Raw genomic sequence first — 19,019 nt, forward strand, 5'->3', positions numbered from 1 at the left:
AAGTGATAAATGTAATCCCATTCAAATTTAGGCTATTTGTGAACATTTACCCATTCTTTCTTCCCCACAATAACTGGACTGTGTAACAGAACTTCTTTTTTTCCCCAACTGTGATCAGATCACAAGTTTTCTTTATTGGAAATTTGGCCAGGTTGGAAAGTCTGTGTCATTCAGATAGGCAGGCAGGCATCTTTTCAACATTACGTATAAAAAGGTGATATACTATATATTAATAGATTGTCATTGAGCCATCACAGGCATTTCTCTTGTGGTCACATGAATTAATTTTTCTCTTGGAGTATGCCTTCCAGCAAAAGAGACGAAGTCAAGGAAACAACCTCTGACAATGCTGTACCACATTTAGCAGATGTGGTAAATTTAGAAGTGTTTTAACTAATGAAAACTGTAAGGGCCTAAAAGTATGTCAAAGCAAGGTTACACACACAACAGCTGTAGGCAGCAGAAATCACATCTCACTAAGATGATAATATCCCAGAGAAGGAAAAGAAGAAAGCTGAAGCATCATAAATATTATAAGCGTATCCAATCCAAAAAAATTAACTAGGAAAAGAAGTTTTTTTTCTATAGCCATTACAGCTCAGGGATACAGATAAACCTCAATTCTTTTTTTTTTCTTTTTTTCTTTTTTTCTTTCTTTCTTATTTTTTGTGGGCGTTAGTTTGCATTTGAATATGTTTGAAAACCGTTTACTTTCAAATGGATTTCTTATCAGTTTTTTAGCCCTGACCTCATTTGTTCATTCATTCACTTGATGCAGTGTTTTTCCATGCAAAAAAAAAATCTTCACAGTGTCGTATAAAGCACCCATCATCAATATAATGCAGGAAATAAAATCAATGTAAAACTATAATGTGGTTCTACAATACAACCCTAAATACAGCCCTTTTCCGTTTCGCAGAGATCCATTCTGGACCCTCCCACGGAAAACCAGGCATATTTGAGCTCTATTGGCTGGAATGGAGGTGTGCCCCCATGGAGATGCACAACCCATTTTAACTCCCTCTGTTCGCCCCTCATAGATAATCAAGGGGCGTGTATCTATACTGCTAAGAATGTTTATCCACAATATACTAATCTGATAACAGATGTTCTTCTTCGTGGTCTCTGTGCCTCACACAGTTGCGTATTGCGCCTGTGCAGAGACTCCATTCGGAAGGTGAAAAGCTGAGCAGATTGGCGGGAGCCCCGCCTACCCCCATACACTGAGCATGCCCAGTGCCGCCAATCTAGCTTCTCCTTCAGTTCTCTTTCGTCCGCCACAAGAGAAACATCTCCTTCGGTTTGCTCTTGAGCTGAGTAGACTTCTACTGTAAGGTAGACTTTTTGTCTTTTCTCCCTTTCCCTTACTGTACGGTAGATTTTTGTCTTTTCTCACTCTTTTTCGAGCATGGCCCTATAAAACTTTTGATTGTTTGTGAGAGCGAAGCATTGCTGGCCTGGATGTGCCCACCACTTCTAGGCCTCTTATGGCAGCCCTGTTTAAACATTGCTCCGAATGTGACCAAAAAATTGCTTTCAATGATGGTCGTTCTAAATGCCTTTTTTCTTTAGGGGAAGCCCATATTTCTGATAGGTGCCCCCATTGTAGAGCTTTCACTGCAGTGACTCTCAGGAATAGAGCCTCCAAACTTAAATCTTTCTTGTGGGAGCGCTCTCTCTCTCTCTCTCTGTTGCCCAAAAATCCGCTTTGGCTGATGAGGCCTTCGATGTTGATAACTGCTATCCCAATGTTGACTTTGACATAGACCGTGGCTCCTGCATCAGCAACATCGACGTCAATAGCCTCAATGTTGCAACCATCTTCTTCAGAGGCTTCTTTGCCTCAGGAAGTCCCCTCTGTCTCCCAACAGAGACCTCAGAAAGCCAACAAGAGGCCTGACTCTTCTCCTGCTTCCCACAACAAGCCCAGGAAGAAACCTAAACCTAAATTGGCGGCTGCTCCCGCAACTATTTTGGCCCCAATGCCAACATTGGCCTCCTCTTTGTTGTCTGCTCTGGCATCCACATCAATAGCTTTAGCTGCGGCTAAGCTTGACCCCACGTTGGCTTTCTTCATGCCCGCCTTGACATCGGCAGATGATTTGCCATCCTCCATCCCGGTCACTGTTTTAGACTCGGCACCAGGGGCTCTGGATTAGACGTCGATGGCTATCTCTATACCTACGCCATCACCTGTCACTACTCTGGTCCCGACGACAAGCTCTACTCTGCCTCCTGTCCCAGCTAGGTTACTGGCACAGATCCTGGCAACTCCATTGAGAGCATTCAGACTCTCCTTTTCACCTCCGCCTCCGCCTCCTCGAAGGTAGTCACCGATCAGAGTCCACAGGTCCCCTGCACCTTGAGACCAGGATGGATACAGATTCGGATCGCCTCATTCCTTGGGATCCTCTGTTGTTCATTATCGAGCTGAAGAATATTGGAGAGAACGGCCCTCATCATATAGATCCTACTCTCCTTCTTATAGAGATCGGTATCATCCCCGCAATCTCCACAATGACTTCCCTTCTCACTATTGACGCCACTCTCGCTCTCCTCGATGTCGTTCTCGATCACCTTCTCAGCATTGTTCTCAATCCCGCTCTTCTAGAGATGATGGCTGCTATCGTGCCCCATCACCACCACTCAGAACTCCTGCCCACCAGCTTCACCCATTCGCTCTACAGTGAAGACCCTTGTCACGACATCGACATCGACGGTGATGCCCTTCCCGTCAGTAATCCCGATTCTACCTTCGACGTTGACAGTCCCGTTGTCAATTCCTCAGGTAGTTCCATCTGTAGCCCTCTCTGTACCTATGGTGTTACACTCTACTGAGGAATCCACATATGAGCCAGAGCTATCACCTCACTCTCCATCACCGCTGATATCTTCTTGTCAAGATACCACGCCTCAGTCTCCCATCGAGGACGTTCACCTTTTCTTGGATGTCATTGACAGGATGTCCAGGGCCATAGGTCTCCACGTTGACCAACTCCTCAACCTCCTAGGGACCCGGCTGATGGTATTTTGCCTGTTCCTAACCAGCTGGCGATCCTTCCATTTTTGGCCTCCTTGTCCGATGTAATGGCCCTATCTTGGCACAAACCTGCCTCTGTGCCCCCAGCGTCTAAGAAACTTGAGGGCATGTACAAGGTTCAACCGGATACAGCTCCATACCTCTTCACCCATCCTGCACCCAATTCTCAGGTGGTCAAATCCACTACAAAATCATCAGGCAAGACTCATTCTGCTCCAGTAGACAGAGATGGCAGACGTATGGACGTCTTTGGACATAAATTCTACTCTTCTGCTGTCCTGAATGCCAAGGTCGCCAACCTCCAAGCCTGTATGACGGCCTACCAAAAGTTTATTTGGGACAAGATGGCTTCCTTCATCCCCTATCTGCCTGAAGAACTAAAATCTGCAGCTATTGATTTCTATGCTGAGGCCCACTCTTTGGTTAACCAACAGCTCCTTTCGGCCAGACACTCCATCGACTGTTCAGCTAAAATAATTTCCGGTGCCAAAGCCCTTCGCAGGTTTGCCTGGCTCAGGTCCACAGATCTTACTGATGAAACCAGAAACAATATTGAAGACCTTCCTTTTGTTGGTGAGGACCTGTTTGCAGCCAATACAGACGACTCTCTCAGCACTCTGGCCAAAAATCGTCTGACTGGTAAATGCCTTGGACTGACAACGACACCATCGTCCATCCTCTCTCTCCCTCCCTCTGTCTGCTCCCCGACCCAGACTATCCTGCTTTTATGACCAATGCTGCCGAATCTCCTCCGACACCTGGGTCCTTACCATCATTCGTTTGGGTTACGCCATAGAATTCTCAAATATTCCTCCATGCAGCGTTTTCTGTTCCACTCCGTCTTCCCCTACTCTCCAGGAAAAGTTCGTCTCCCTTCTCGACAAAGGTGCCATCCAACAGATTCCACCCAATTGCAGGCTGGATGGCTTCTTTTCTCAGTACTTCACAGTTCTGAAACGAGGTGGTGGGCTTTGTTCCATTTTGGACTTGAGAGGGGTCAACTATTACATCAAACCTCCCAAGTTCAAGATGGTAACTCTCCAGTCAATTCTCCCCTTCCTCCATCAAGGAGATTGGTTTGTGTCAATCAATCTGAAAAGATGCGTACTTCCACATCAGCATCAGACAAGAACACCACAAATTTCTTTGATTTGCCATTGATGGAGATCTCTTTCAATATACTGTTCTTCCCTTCGGCCTCTCCACCGCCCCACGCGCGTTCACCAAATGCATGGCGGCAGTCATCTCTCACCTTCAAATACAGGGAATAATTATTTTTCCATATCTCGACGACTGGCTGCTGGTGTCATCTTCTTGAACTCAGTTGTTCAAAGACATTCATGTCACTTTGTCTCTCATCACCAAATTGGGCCTCACCATCAATCCCACCGAGTCTATCCTTCAACCAGTCAGAATGATAGAATATCTAGGCCCATCTGTGGACTCTATCATGGCACGTGCCTATCTGCCTATCAGAAGGGCAGACTCCCTCTGGGATCATCTCAGTCTGGTCCTCGCCAAGGTCCATCCTACAGCAAAGGACATTCAGCAGTTTCTAGGCTACATGGCGTCCACAACAGCTGTGGTCTATCTTTCCCACCTGAGGTTCAGGCCCCTTCAAAGATGGTTTCTTTCTGTCTTCAACCACCTCGAAGACAAACAATCCAAGAGACTTGCCATTCCCCAACAGGTCAAGGACTCTCTCTCCTGGTGGCTCATTCCCAACAATGTCCTCAAGGGGATGCCCTTCCAGGCCCCAGAACCTTCTACAATGGTCACCACAGCCGAGTCCACAACGGGCTGGTATGCTAACCTCAAAGATCTCTGGTCATTCAAGGTCGTTGGTCTCCCTCAGAGAGAGAGATGCACATCAACGCCCTCAAGCTCCTGGGTGTGATCAAGGCCTTTCGGGCCTTCGAACCCCATCTTCTTCACAGCGTTGTACAAGTGGTAACAGACAACACAACAACTGTCTGTTACATCAAGAAACAAGGTGCCACACATTCCTCAGTCCTACTTCATCTAGCCCAACAGCTTTGGACTTGGTGCCATCATCGCTCCATCCACCCGGTGGCGATTTGCCTTGCCGGCAAAGACAATGTCTTGGCAGACTCTCTCAGCAGGGACAAGGTCCTTCAACACGAATGGACACTGTCTGCTCAAGCCTTCCAACTTCTCGCCTCCTGATGGGGGACTCCATCCTTGGACCTCTTTGCCACCCCGGACAATGCCCAGTGCCCACAATTCTGCACCAGGGCAGGCAGGGGATACGACTCCCTGGGAGATGGCAAAAAGCCACTGTTGCCACCACCGCTGCAGCGGCTTTCTGGTGTTTCTTTGGCACGGCGTGTATAAATGCCCTGGTGGCGCAGTGGTTAAATGCCTGTACTGTGGTTAAATGCCTGTACTGCAGCCATTCACTCGAAACCACAAGGTTGTGAGTTCAAGACCAGAAAAAGGGCCCAAGCTTGACTCAGGCTTGCATCCTTCCGAGGTCGCTAAAATGAGTACCCAGACTGTTGGGGGCAAATTAGCTTACTTGCTAATTAGCTTACTTGCTGTTCACCGCTATGATCTTTGGAATAGCGGTATATAAATAAAACAAATTATTATTATTATTATTATTATTATTATTATTATTATTATTAAAGGAGCGCTGTGATGCCCCCCACCATATGGTCAGGGGTGGAGCATGTTGCCGGCATCGGGGTGGAGTTGGGGTGTGTAGTGTGCAGTAATCATGCCCTCACTCCACTCCAATGCTGGCATTTCTAGCCGGTCTGTTTTACCCCAAAGTGTGCTAGGAGTGAAATTTATATCTAATACTTCACCATCTTCCAGAAAACAGTTCTCCTGGAATTTATCCTCCCCAATGGGAAAGAACTGGTCCATGAAGTGAAAATAATGTGTAGTAGCAGGGACTACATCATCTAAGGATTCATTGTACTGTGGAAAGAGAAAGAGAAAATTGAACACCATCCTATGTATACCCTGGCCATGAAAGGTGATTTAAACAAATTTAAATAATTTCTATGTGCAATCCCATGAATAGAAATAATTGAAAAGAAGGAATTTCAGGATGAGTGGGAGCTTCTTAAAAGTGATATGTTGAACACACGAGCACAAACTTTTCCAGGAAGCAATAACTAAAGAAACTGAGATAAGAGCTTTCTATTGACTATAGGCTTGAAGTGGGCATGTCTAAAAAAGGCAAGAAGGAGTAGACCACTGAAAACTAGTGTGAATTGTAACCAAAGCTTATAGAAAGAGTATCAGGAGTGCTAAAGCGCGGAGCTTGTAAATTATGTTTAAAATAACCAAAAGGGTGAGGTGGTTATAACTGGAGCAAGACGAAGAACCAGGAGATGGTAGATCTACTGCCAGAAGAGGAAAGAGGATGGTTAGGAGATCATGGAGAAAAGGCTATTCAGCTGGTTATTCTCATTCCCTTATTGTACCAACATGGAATTTGACATTTTAGGACAGAATTACTAGCCCCATCGATCAAGGGAATGTTGCAAATGGGATGTAGCCTATTTTGATTCTAGCAAGACTTTTGATAAGGTTCTCAGTGATACTAGATGTAATGTTCCCAGAAGATGACAAAGCTTATCAAAGGACAAATCCTATGAAACTAGTGCACCTGAGGGCTGCAGGCTAGCTTAGAGAACACAGAGCAAGCTTGATGCACACAGAGCTCTGCCTTCATTCTGCCTTTAACTCTCCTCATGCAGTTATCAAACATGTAAATGTGTATAAGCTCCATTCTTGTCTCTGCTGAAGATGCTATGGGTGGGATACAATTTGCAGATGTAATTCTGGTGTACTCTCACAAGTCTTGTAAATGCATGTTGGTGGGAATCACTTCATCGTATAAGCAGATCTTCTCACTCTCAGATCCTTTAAAAATACTTATGGTGTCATGTATTTCAAAACAAAGACAACTGCAAATCACAAATCCCATAACAGCTAAGAGAATGCAGTGAAATATTGTACATGTGTATGTGTCTCTGAGTCACCTGTCAATTTATGGCGACCCCACAGATTTCATAGGATTTTTTCCCCCCTTATCTTATAGCTAATATTTTTGAGTACTGTATACTGGTTTTTGAATACATCCTTCAGAGCAGAGGGATAAGCAGTGATGCAGACAGATGCTTTCCTGTAACTGGATGCACTGCAAGATGCTTCTCAGCAGCGTGTCCAGTGGCAGGAGAACAGCATCATTGGTCTCCTTGCTCTCCATTGACCCAGAAATGACCATGCTTAAGAAGATGGGGTTTGGGGAAGTAATGTCAAGAGAGGAAGCAAAAGAGGCTCTGCGAGATGGCGCATGGATGTCTCCCAGTGCAGGATCTTCTCCTGTATTTGTATATTCTTTTTTCTGTTGGTTTTTTGCACATCTCTAAAGGACTATTAAAAGATGTATCTTTATTTCATAGCTTTAATACCATGTGGACAGTTGATTCTCTCCATACTTTTGGAGTGTTAATTAAAATGCAGTAAATTTAACTTACTAATGCATAGTAATCTTGCATTATAAAATCCAATCTTGGGGGAAAGGTAGGATACAAATTCAATAAATAAAGAAATAAATAAATAAAATTAGAGTTTTATATTCCAGTGTTTCTCAAACTGTCTGGTGTAGCAGACCAGCATTTTCCTGCTCAAGTGTGCTATGGGCCAGTACCATATTTGTTCCATTGGTTACAACTGTTTCTTGGCTCGAACATCCCCACAAACTGCAACTGATGACTCATAAACTAGCATTGATCTATAGATCACCCACTGTGAATAAAACTGCTTCTACACTAGATACATTTTAAACCGGGAATTTTTACTGAGTAGACCTGTGCTGAATGTATTATTTTTATTGAGCTACATATATTTTAAGCTTTATACACCAGATGGCCATCCAGCCTCTCTTTAAAGACCTCCAAAGAAGGAGACTCTACCACACTCTGCAGGAGTATGTTCCACTGTTGAATAGCTCCTACTGTCAAGAAGTTCTTGTAGGGTAATTTAAGTTTCCTAAGGCTTCAGTCTTTGGATAGGAAGCAAAAATATTTAAATGTCAAAAATATCAAAGTTAAACCTCTTAGGGTCAAGCTTTATATCAGCAGAATAGCAAAAAATGTGTCCTTGTCTAACTATACTTTCCTAAAAACTGAGATTGACTCAAAAACAACACAAGTAGCTTGAAGTTCAAACAAAAGTTTACTAATGGCTTTAATACAGAGATACTACATCCTAATTTAGCTAGTGAATAGTTCAGGTAAAGAATAAATCTTTATCTCACTACTTTTCCAAAGAAAGTTGATGGAGAAGGAAGGTGGAGAACCCAACAGTTTAGGAAAAAATATTTGACATCTCACCTCTTAACCGTCTCTTCTCCAAGTAGTTCTCATAAGGCATTGTTTCCTTTCACCATTTTGGTCGCCCTCCTTTGGACACGCTTCAGATTCTCAACATTTTTGTTAGTCTCAAAGTTTGTGTGTGTGTGACCTAAATCACATGGTTAGTTTGAATGACAGGGGGGTGTTGCATGCAAGAAATCCATATATATATATATATATATATATATATATATGGAAGGGGAAAGAAAATCTTCCAACAGCTCTTCCTAATGTTGAAGTGGGATCTCTTTTTCTCCAGTTTGCATACATTGTTCTGTGTCCTATTCTCTGGAACAGCAGAAAACAAGCTTGCTCCAGCCTCAATATGGCACTCCTTCAAATACTTAAACAGGGCTATCACCTCACCTCTTAACCGTCTCTTCTCCAGGTAGTTCTCATAGGGCATCGTTTCCCTTCACCATTTTGGTCGCCCTCCTTTGGACACGCTCCAGATTCTCAACGTTTTTTGTATTCGATACCTTTCTTTTGTAATCCGCTTTGATTCCACGAGGAAAAAGCGGAATATAAATAAATCTATTATTATTATTATTATCATCCTTTTTGAATTGTGGTGCCCAGAATTGGACACATTATTCCAGGTGGGACCTGACCAAAGCAGAATAGAATGGCACTATTCCCTTGATCTAGACGTTATACTTCTGTTGAAGTAGCCTAGAATCACATTGGCCTTTTTAGTTGCCACATCACACTGTTGACTCATGTTCAACTTGTGATCTACTAGGACTCCTAGATCCCTTTCACATTTAGTCTTGTTAAGCCAGGTGTCCCCCATCCTGTATCTACGCATTTCATTTTTTCTGCCTAAGTGCAGTAACTTACATTTCTCCATATTGACATTCATTTTGTTAGCTTAGCCCAGCTTTCTAATCTATTAAGGTCATTTTGATCATCTCCTGTGGGGTATTAGCTACTCCTCCTAATTTTGTGTCATCTGCAGATTTGGCAAGCATGCCCTCTATTCTTTCATCCAAGTCATTGATAAAGATGTTGAATAGAACTGGGCCTACTGGACAGAACCCCGTGGCACTCTGTGTACAGAAGAGTTGCATGAAGCTGAGTTGGCTCACAGGCTGAAAGCTACTCATCCTCGGTATTGAAAAGCTTAAAATGGATGCTCACAAACTTTTCCTTAACCAATTTTCCCTTGATTATGGCGTTCTGAATTTGTTGGACTAGTGAAACCAGAAACCAATACATAAGTAGGAATCTCTGATTTTTCTTTTTTGCTTTTTAAATGTCTAGATTCTGTATAGTATAATGGTCACATACAGTTTGGTAGCACTACATTGTTGTTGAAGATGATGATATTGTTGGTGCCTTCAGGTTGTTTCCAACTTACGACAACACTAAGGCAAACCTATCAGAAGGTTTTCCTCACAAGATCTGTTCAGAGAGGATTTGCTTTTGCCTTCCTCTGAGGCTGAGAGGGTGCATCTTACCCAAGGTCACTTTACCATTTACCATGTCTATGGTAAAGTGAGGTCTGGAACCCTGGTCTCCAGGGTTGTAGTCCAGCACTCAAATGACTATACCACACTGCCTCTTAACACTACATACTTACCCCTTCTTTGTATTTTCTCTCTTTCTCTTTCTCTCTCTTTCACACACACACACAGACACACACACACACACACACACACACTACAGATGTGCAGTGCAAGTAGTAAAGAAAACTTTATATGAGTGTTTGTATGTTTTCATCAAGGTCCATTTTAATAGGATTTTATTAGTATACCTGTATAATTAAACCTGCATGGTAAAACACCATTCAGAAGAAAAAGGGACTTGATAAACTAGACACACAATTCAGATAAATATGGAGGCAGAAGTTTAAAAACTATATGTATAACCCAATTGAGATGGCAAAGGGAGGTTGGTGATGTTTCACCAGTGTAAAACTGCCATTTGATAAGAAAAATTATCTGGCAACTCAGCATTCTTAAAAGTGGATTTAATACAGTTGGATACTGTTAGTTTTTAAAATGTTAGTAGTCTTGCTGTTCATTTTCACAAAGTAGTTGATCTGAAAGCTTCTGCCCAACCCCACTTCAGGAAGAAGAGTTTATTTTATTTATAATAAAATAAAATAAAAATATATTTTTTAATTTCTATCCCGCTTTTTGCCAGGCAATCAAAGCGGCGTACTATTTATTTATTTATTTATTTATTTCACTTCTATTCCGCCTTTCTCCCAAAATAGGATCCAAGATGGCTTACAATAATTTATAAAGATCCAAGGATTTGGCAAAGATGTGTGTTATGCCCATCTGTGCATCCTCAGCCTTAACTACACTGAATCTGCAAAGTCATTTTTGTTTTTCCTAAATCAGGTACTACTATACTCTTAATAAAACCTCATGTTTCTTTATGAAGGATTTACAGACGTGTTTAGTACATATCATCCAAATAAGAGGGGAAATTGCTAGGTCAGGAAACAGCTACAACAAGAAGGTATAAAAATCAAAATGTAGTCACTTGTTCACCTGTTCCAGCAGAGATAAATGCATTGCGCTTCCCCTTTTGATCCACTATGAAGATGTACAAAGACGAAGGACACACACACACACAAAACAGATATATTGGTATCACCACACCTTACACTAGTGGACTCTGACTGCAGGTGATGAAGCCTGTCATCACTTCGATGCCAATGCCAAAGGAAGAAGGGCTGCCGTCTGCAAAATTAGAGCTAATTACTTATTTCTTGGCACTTCATAAACATTCTGCTGGCGTTACAATGAGCCAATAGTTTAATTGATGTTAGTAGTAAATTGCCAGATATATTATGAAGAAAAATATATTTTCTGACCACTGAAATGACAAGCAACATAATGCCAAAAATGACAATTATGATGATACTAATATTTCATAACACTTTTAATGTGGTTGCACAAATAGGAAAGTGTTTCAATGTTTCTGCAGAGGTTATTGGTCCTAATAACTTCCCATATTATATTACTAAAAAAAGAGATGGGGAGAGAGGACAGGACAGAAAAGGCAAATACATTCTTGATGAAGGATTTTGAACAGCAGAGCTAGGAAAGTAATCATTTATTAGATGAGGTGCCATAACTGAGAGGACTCAGGCTACGTCTGCACTGCAGAAATAATGCAGGTTGACACTTCTTTTACTGCCATGGCTCAGTGCTAGGGAATCCTGGGATTTGTAGTTTGTTGTAGCACCAGAGCTGACAGAGAAAGCTAAATATATCACAAAATTACAAATCCCAGAATTCTATAGCATTGAGTCATAGCAGTTAATACAGTGTCGAACAATGTCAAAGCAGTGTCAAATCTGCAATGCAGATTTAATCCCATTGTGTTGAAACTCTATAATGTGAAACACTGTTAAGTACAGTATTAATTCTTTCTTGTTGATGTTAACTACCCTCGAGTCAATCTCAACTCTTGGCGACCCTGTGGATGAGACATCTCCAAGACTCCCCATCCTCCACTACTCTGCTTACTACCTGTACATGCATATTTGTGACCTCCTTAATAGAGTCCATCCATCTGCCCCTTTCCCCGGTGTATCAGGGCCTCAGTGGCTAGAACGGCAGCCGCTGAGGCCCCAATCCGCCGCTTTCCAGGCTGCGGGGAAGCGGCAAAAGGCCGCTTCCCCGCAGCCTGGAAAGGGGTGTCCTTGGGGCTTCAAGCCCCAAGGACACCCTGCGGCGGTGGGGAGGAGGAGAAAGGGGCCACTTGGCCCCTTTCTCCTTTGCGCCGCAGGGCGCAGCCATGTGAAGGCTGCGCCCAGCGGCACAAACCAGGAAGGAACTCCGAAACGGAGCTCCTTCCTGCTCTGCGCTAAGGGCGCACTAAGCGCCCTGGCGTGGAGTGACGACATCACGTCCGCGCCGCCCCGTATAGAGGCGGCGCAGTCATGACATCGTCATGGCGGCTGCCATTTTGTGTGCGCAGAGCGCGCACTAAGGTTGAGGGTGCGGAAGCACCGCCCCTTCCTAACCCTAGTACGCGCTCCGTGCGTACTATATAGCCCGTCTGTAACGGGCCTATAAATGTTAATAAATGAACATTTTATTTAGATTAATTCAAACTACATATAGCACTGTACAAAACATACCTGTACCATGCCGTCTGTAGAATTAGAGACGAATAATTCTTGTGCATACAGCAGGCATATACTGTATAACACTCATGTCCAAGGTGCTTTCTCCTTGCACCTAGTGATTGCTCCTTTCTCCATGAGAGGAGCATAAAAGGAGTATGGGTAGTAATGGTGGTCTTTCCTTCTTCTGGTAATTTTTCTTCTAGTTTTATGGAGACAGTTGAAGGTGAAGCAAGTACACTGTATCTTTTATCAGCAATTAATATGCTATATAATCTTAATTATGGTACTATACTACAGAAGAGTTTGGTCATTGTTAATGTCAAGTTAAATTTTACATCAGAATATGCTGTTTAGTCTTTGTGATTTCATGAGACTGTTCTTTTCAAATGATAGACCATATTTCTAGTTACAGAATTTGTGGATTCTAATTCTATTTTCCTCCACTGTTCAGATGGCATAATTTAATCTGCATGTGCTAAAGTAGCATAAGGTACAGTAGTTTTTGCAACTCTTTCTTTATTATAAGATATAGTTACAGTTTCCTTATACAAAATAAAGATCTGATTTTCAGATTTAATAAATATGTCAAGTAGTGCAATTTAATATGCTAATAACATATAAATGGAAAATATTAGGGTGATAAAAGGGTAAAATATGATATGAAAATAAGTAATTTAAAAATATAATATGAATATATGTATTTCAGTATTACATATACCCCCCCCCCCTCAAATGTCTATTTTTCCTCCAGAGGAAACTAAGTTAAGGTTTCAAATTTAAAAATAAACCTTGGCTATCAGTGACTGTTATTTGTTGCTAACTGCCATGTATGGAGTCTGAACGGGTACAAGGTATACTTAGAAGAAACAAAACAAGCCAGCACAGCTCATGCCTATTGCTCAGAGCTTTCCCATTGCTCTTGACCTAGGTTGGATGTCATATAAGGAATGCTTCCCTCTGTGGTTAATTCAGCCTACCTACATATGTATATATGCAATGCAGGAGGTCAGTACATGGGTAACTAAGGACACTGTCCATGACCTCTTCATGTTCAGAGCTAGCATGAAGTGTGCCTAGGATCCCATATATGACTACTCCAGCCCAGTGCTCCTCATCATGTGGAACAACTGCAACATGCCAGTCCTTTCATTCTGTTTGTTTCTTTATTCTCATCTAAGTTACTGATTTGCAGTATTTCACAGATAAAGCAAACCATGTGTTAACTGAAATAAATAAATAAAAATGCAATCTTAAAATACTTATACACTAACAAAGCATCACACAGCAGGATCTTATCATAGCCTTATACACAATTACATCAAATTGTAATAATGGCAACCTGCCATTTTCCTTGGTCGTCTTCTGTCCTTTACCTTGTACAACAAGTGGGTTGTGTGGATGAACAGCACAGCTGCAGTGAATAAAAAGGTCTAGAAACTTAGAACCTGCAGTCTTTAAAAACAGCACCTCAATAAATATTAGGCACCCACAAGGGTGAGAGAGAGAGGATAGTAGGAGTTGGAGCTTACATTGCCTTTCAAGGGGGCCATGGTAGAGACTGGTGGGACTGTCTTCACCAAGAAAAATGACTTACTGGGACATGGGATGTATTTTTGAGGGAGTGAGCAGGATTGGCATCATGTATTAGGGACATTCTCTAACTCAAAGCAGCACCAGGAATGAATATACAGTAATGCATCCTTTTTGCTCAGAATAAAGCCTTTCTTCCTATACTCCCTGCTTAATCCTCCCTAACACCTTAGTTGCTTGGACAAATGGTTTGCATTTCCCAGAAAGAGGGAAGAAGGGCTAAGGGTTGAGCTGATTCACTTCACTAGGATTCATGGCTTCATTTTCCAAGAGAAAGAGGGTGCAAAAGTAACCCCCAGGAGGCAACATCTTCTGACTATGACAATGGGGCAGTTCAGGGAGGAGAGGCAATAGTGGCCTTCCAAATGTGCACATGTGTATTTGAAAGAGGAACTGAGGTTTCTAGAAATGAGGTTGTCCTCTCTTACTGAAGGGTTTGAATGAGGATAAAACATCACCCAAGTTTGTTTTTCTTCATTGTTTTTGCCAGTGCACACACAGTGCAGCAGTAAATTTCGAAGTGAAGACACTAATCAGGACAATCTCTGCAGCAACACTCTAAAAGGTCATATCATAGCTATATACACATCTTTACCAGAAACAGGTCTTTTGTAAAACCTCCCCTGGTACTTTTGATTATAACTAGGATGGTTTTTTTGTGGGTTTTTCGGGCTATGAGGCAGCGTTCTAGAAGAGTTCCTGATGTTTTGCCAGGATCTGTAGCTGACATCTTCAGAGGATAGCTCATCACAATGCATTGTTACTGGGAAAATCTTTCCCTTCCAGCAACTGTGATGATTGCAGCTAAACTCAACTGGAAAGGGGGACACCACAAGGGCAAGAGATACCTGCTTATTAACAAGTCCCAGGGCTTTATAGCAATAGCAATAGCATTTATATTTCTAAACCACTTATTAGTGAACTCAGCAATCTCTTAGGTGGTTTACAGTCTGTAAACCAATTGTCCCCAACAAGCTGGGCACTCATTTTACCGCTGAGTCAACCTTGGAGACCTGGGCTTTGGCCCTTTGAGCCATGGCTCCACTACACCACTGCATACATACTGGCAAAACCTGTCACAAAAAGATACTTGATGCCCATTCAGCAAAAAAATGTTATTTTTTTTTCATCACCATAGATATGGAAAGGAGAAGGTATGAAGGAACTGAGTACTCTTCACAACATCTGGAAACCAAACAATCATGATAAATAGGGACATAGGTCCCAAACAGACAGGCCAAAATAAAGCTGCTTCAGGTCTCTTTAGAAGCTGTATAAATGACACAGGCATCTTAAGAGGCCAAAAGCTGCACCAAAGCTGCACTCCAGTCCTTAGGACTGGAGCGTGGCTTTAGCACAGCTTCCAGCCTCTTAGGGCTCATGCATCATTTAAACAACAATACAGTGGTACCCCGGGATACGAAATCACCGCGTTACGAAATTTCCGGGATACGAAAAAATTAAATAGGAAAAAACTGTTCCGGGTTACGTTTTTTTTTCGGCTTACGAAAAAAATTTTGGTGCTTTTCGGCGCTTTTTCGCACGAAATCGCGGCTTTCTAGCGCTAGCGGCTATGGCTTTTTCGGGTTGCGAAATCTTTCGGGTTACGAACGGCGCCGCGGAACAAATTAAATTCGTAACCCGGGGTACCACTGTATCTTCAAAGTGACCTGAAACAGCTTTATTTTGGACGGTCTGTTCAGGCTCATAGTTCCACGTTGACAATAAGGTGCCTTAATTCAGCAATCCTAAAACCTAGAGTAAAATTTGCATGAGAAGAATTATGACTCTCTCATCTCTAGGTGAAGCAGAAACTAGCTAAGCATTACACAAGGTGCCTAGTATCAGGAAGCTGAGACTCCCACAAGTAGTTTTTCAAATTTCTTTTAACTGGTTTTGTTTTTATGAACAAGAGTTCAGATATGTTTGCAAGGTGCTTGTTGTTTTTTAAACAGGTGGACCTAAAATATTGAGAAACAGAGGAGAGATAGAGTAGTTCTCACTGGATCCAGTGCCTACTATGTACATCATTTTGGGGATAAAGGAGAGGGAGGAATCTGAGTTGCCCTTCCAGCAGAAAAAAGACACATACCTCATTTGCTTTATGAGGGTGGTACCAGATGCACTCTAAGCAATTCAGGCATCTGCTCTGTTCCAGAGTTTGGTAAGCAGAGTGAAAAACTTTTAAGAACAGTAAGTTTATTAGTAGCATTTCTCTAAACCAAGTTGCTAGTTCACGTCCCCTGTTAACTGTTATTACTTGTCTGGATTAAGAAAGTAAAACTATAGATTTCCCTGGGGGCGTTTTCTTCTTCATCCAAGATGTGCACTTCCATCTGCTGGATGAAGTTTTACGGCACTTTATTGAATGCTCCTTAGTAGAGAAGCCAATCTTTTAAATTAGCCATTTTTATGAGAACTATTTGTGACTGAAAACAGTAATTATGCTATGTATATCTCAAAGAAAGACACGCAGCAGGGGGCACCAAGATGCTTTTAAGGATTCAATTTCTCTTAATAGGAATGAGATGCATCCCTTTATCTCTCTCCCCCCCACCCCATCATAAAGAAAGGCTTGCATTTTAGAGGCTCCATCATGATCCTTCCAATGGTTCATGCTTAGAATAATGCAGTTTCTTGTATGTTTACTCAGATGAAACATCTGAGATGAGTCCTTCAAATTTAATGGGCCTTGTTTCCTACTATGTGTGCCTAAGATTTCACCTGACATATATACCCGACTATAAGTTGACCTCACGTATACGCTGAGGGCAGATTTTAGGGCCAAAATTATGGATTTTGATATGACCCGTGTATAAGTCAAGGGTAAAACATATGGACATGTGACAAAGGTTCTAAAGGATGAAGCAAGGAAAACAATGCCAAACAATTTACAAAATTCTAGCAGGCACAACTGTTTGTGCTCATCCTAAAGGCTGGATGGATGAGAGAATAGAGAGGGGTCAATGCTTCAGAACAGATTATGCTCTTGCTTTTCACCAGGGCATGGTTCCTTTTTAAAAAGAGTTAAAGTACAGTACTTACATTGACCCATGGATAAGTCAACTCAGTTTTTTGGGGTCAGTTTTTTGACTAAAATGTCTAGACGTATACATGAGTATATACAATATGCTCCATTTATTTCTTTAGGCAAGTTCAGCATGTTTGCATGAACATATTCCCAGAATGGAACTGATAGAAGTGTATTTGAGAGGGGCACTCAAAGGTGCTGGAGGGAATGATCCTAAATCTGAGGCCCTCAGCCCCCCAGCACATGGGTCAGAGCTCTTTCTCACAACCTCCATGTCTCTCTCTCTCACACACAAAACGGTCAAAAGTTGGCCACAAAATTTTTCTCAATGGTGTGATTTGGGGTAATAAGCTGCTACCTCAAGAGCAACCAAAGTTTTGCTCTGCTAGGCCCCTCTTTCGCTCACCAAAGACATGCAGCCAAGAAGCAACTGAATCCCAACCATCTTTCCAAGACCCACAGCAAGAGGAGCGGCTACCATTGGTAACGTATCTCCATTAGAAGGCCTACTCTATTCCACGCTAATATTTTATTTCTCAATTCTTGTGTGCCTGTAAGAGTGTATGTGAATTGTGTGTGTTTCCCCCTTGATAAATTACAATTCTTGGAGAATTTGCCCATGAAGTTCTGTTTGCCTCTCATCTCCGTAAACATAAAGAAGATCCCGGGCTGAGTAACCCAACCCATTGAGCTAATAATTCCCCTGAGTAAAGTATTCAGTGACATCTCTTTCTACTACACATTTACAGCACTATGATACCACTTTAATTGCCATGGCTGCCTTCTGTGGAATCCTGGGATGATCAATTTGGCCAGAGCCACCAGAAGAGGAGGTCTTGGGCTGAGGACTGCAAATGGGCCTCCCTGAACTGCAAAGTATCAGATTCTGCAGGATGTTGCCTTAGCAGTTAGAAGTGGGGTCAAACTAAATTATTTCTGCAGTGCAGATGAAGCCTTGGTGCTACATTTTCCCTCTGTAGGCACAGAAAATATAGGGAGAGTGGGACTAATAAGATGTCTCTACAGATATGCATTTTATGTTCCTCTTCTATTCTGTTTACTATTTAGCCATTTGTTTGTCAGGTGCCACTTCTATAATAGGTCAGGTATTGGCAGAAGGGCATAGACAGAATGAAGCCCTGCTTTTGAAATTGAGACTGCCTGACCCTATCATTGGGTTTGGCTACCCGATGGTGGCTCTTGGGGCATTTTTTGCCTCTCAGACTCTTCATGCAGCTACCAAAATGTGGGGGGAGGTAAGTAAAACTGATTTTAAAAGGGAAATGCTGCTCCTGGGGTATGGTACCAATCCATCTGCCTTGGTCCAGGCCTCAGAGGGAGAGAAGAATCATTGGACCTCATCCCCTTTCCCTCCACCATTCCCTTCTCCTTTTGTGTCGTGTCTTTTAGATTGTAAGCCTGAGGGCAGGGAACTGTCTGATTAAAAGTAGTCATTGTAAGCCGCCCTGAGAGCCATTAGGGCTGAAGGGCGGGATATAAATACCTAAATAAATAAATAAATAAATAAATGTTTGTACTGTACTGTGTTTTGTACGTATGTTTTTATATTCAGTAAAATTTAATTTTTAAAAAAGATCCCTTTGTGTGCCTGCTGTATGCACTCCATAGGGTGAAATGGCTTAGAAAAGTGCATTTGTAACAAGAAACTAAAAAAACCAAAAAAAGTTACATTACTATTAGGTCAAATTATTTGTCACATCTTCCTATTGGCCTAACACAGCATCTCTTCCCACAAGACGGCACCAAGAAACTTGCACCAAAATCTAAGGCCTGTTACAGACAGCCAAAATAAAGCTGCTTCGAGACACAGTGGTGGTATGGTGTTTCAATGATGCACGTGTCCTAAGA

At 42.2% G+C, this 19,019-nt stretch overlaps 1 protein-coding gene and 1 long non-coding RNA gene across 2 annotated transcripts in view; both read left to right on the top strand.

Moving 5' to 3' along the window:
- The window catches only part of PTCHD4 (patched domain containing 4), a 116,441-nt gene that overhangs the window by 79,125 nt on the left and 18,297 nt on the right, over positions 1–19,019 (top strand). The gene's annotated exons all lie outside the window — the stretch shown is intronic.
- Positions 1,278–19,019, top strand: part of LOC121919819 — a 24,799-nt gene continuing 7,057 nt past the window's right edge. Inside the window, exon 1 of the long non-coding RNA XR_006101590.1 lies at positions 1,278–1,335. This is a non-coding gene — a long non-coding RNA (uncharacterized LOC121919819). The remainder of the gene's footprint in view (positions 1,336–19,019) is intronic.

Source organism: Sceloporus undulatus, chromosome 1 (genome assembly GCF_019175285.1).
Source record: "Sceloporus undulatus isolate JIND9_A2432 ecotype Alabama chromosome 1, SceUnd_v1.1, whole genome shotgun sequence".
NCBI classification, from domain to species: domain Eukaryota; kingdom Metazoa; phylum Chordata; class Lepidosauria; order Squamata; family Phrynosomatidae; genus Sceloporus; species Sceloporus undulatus.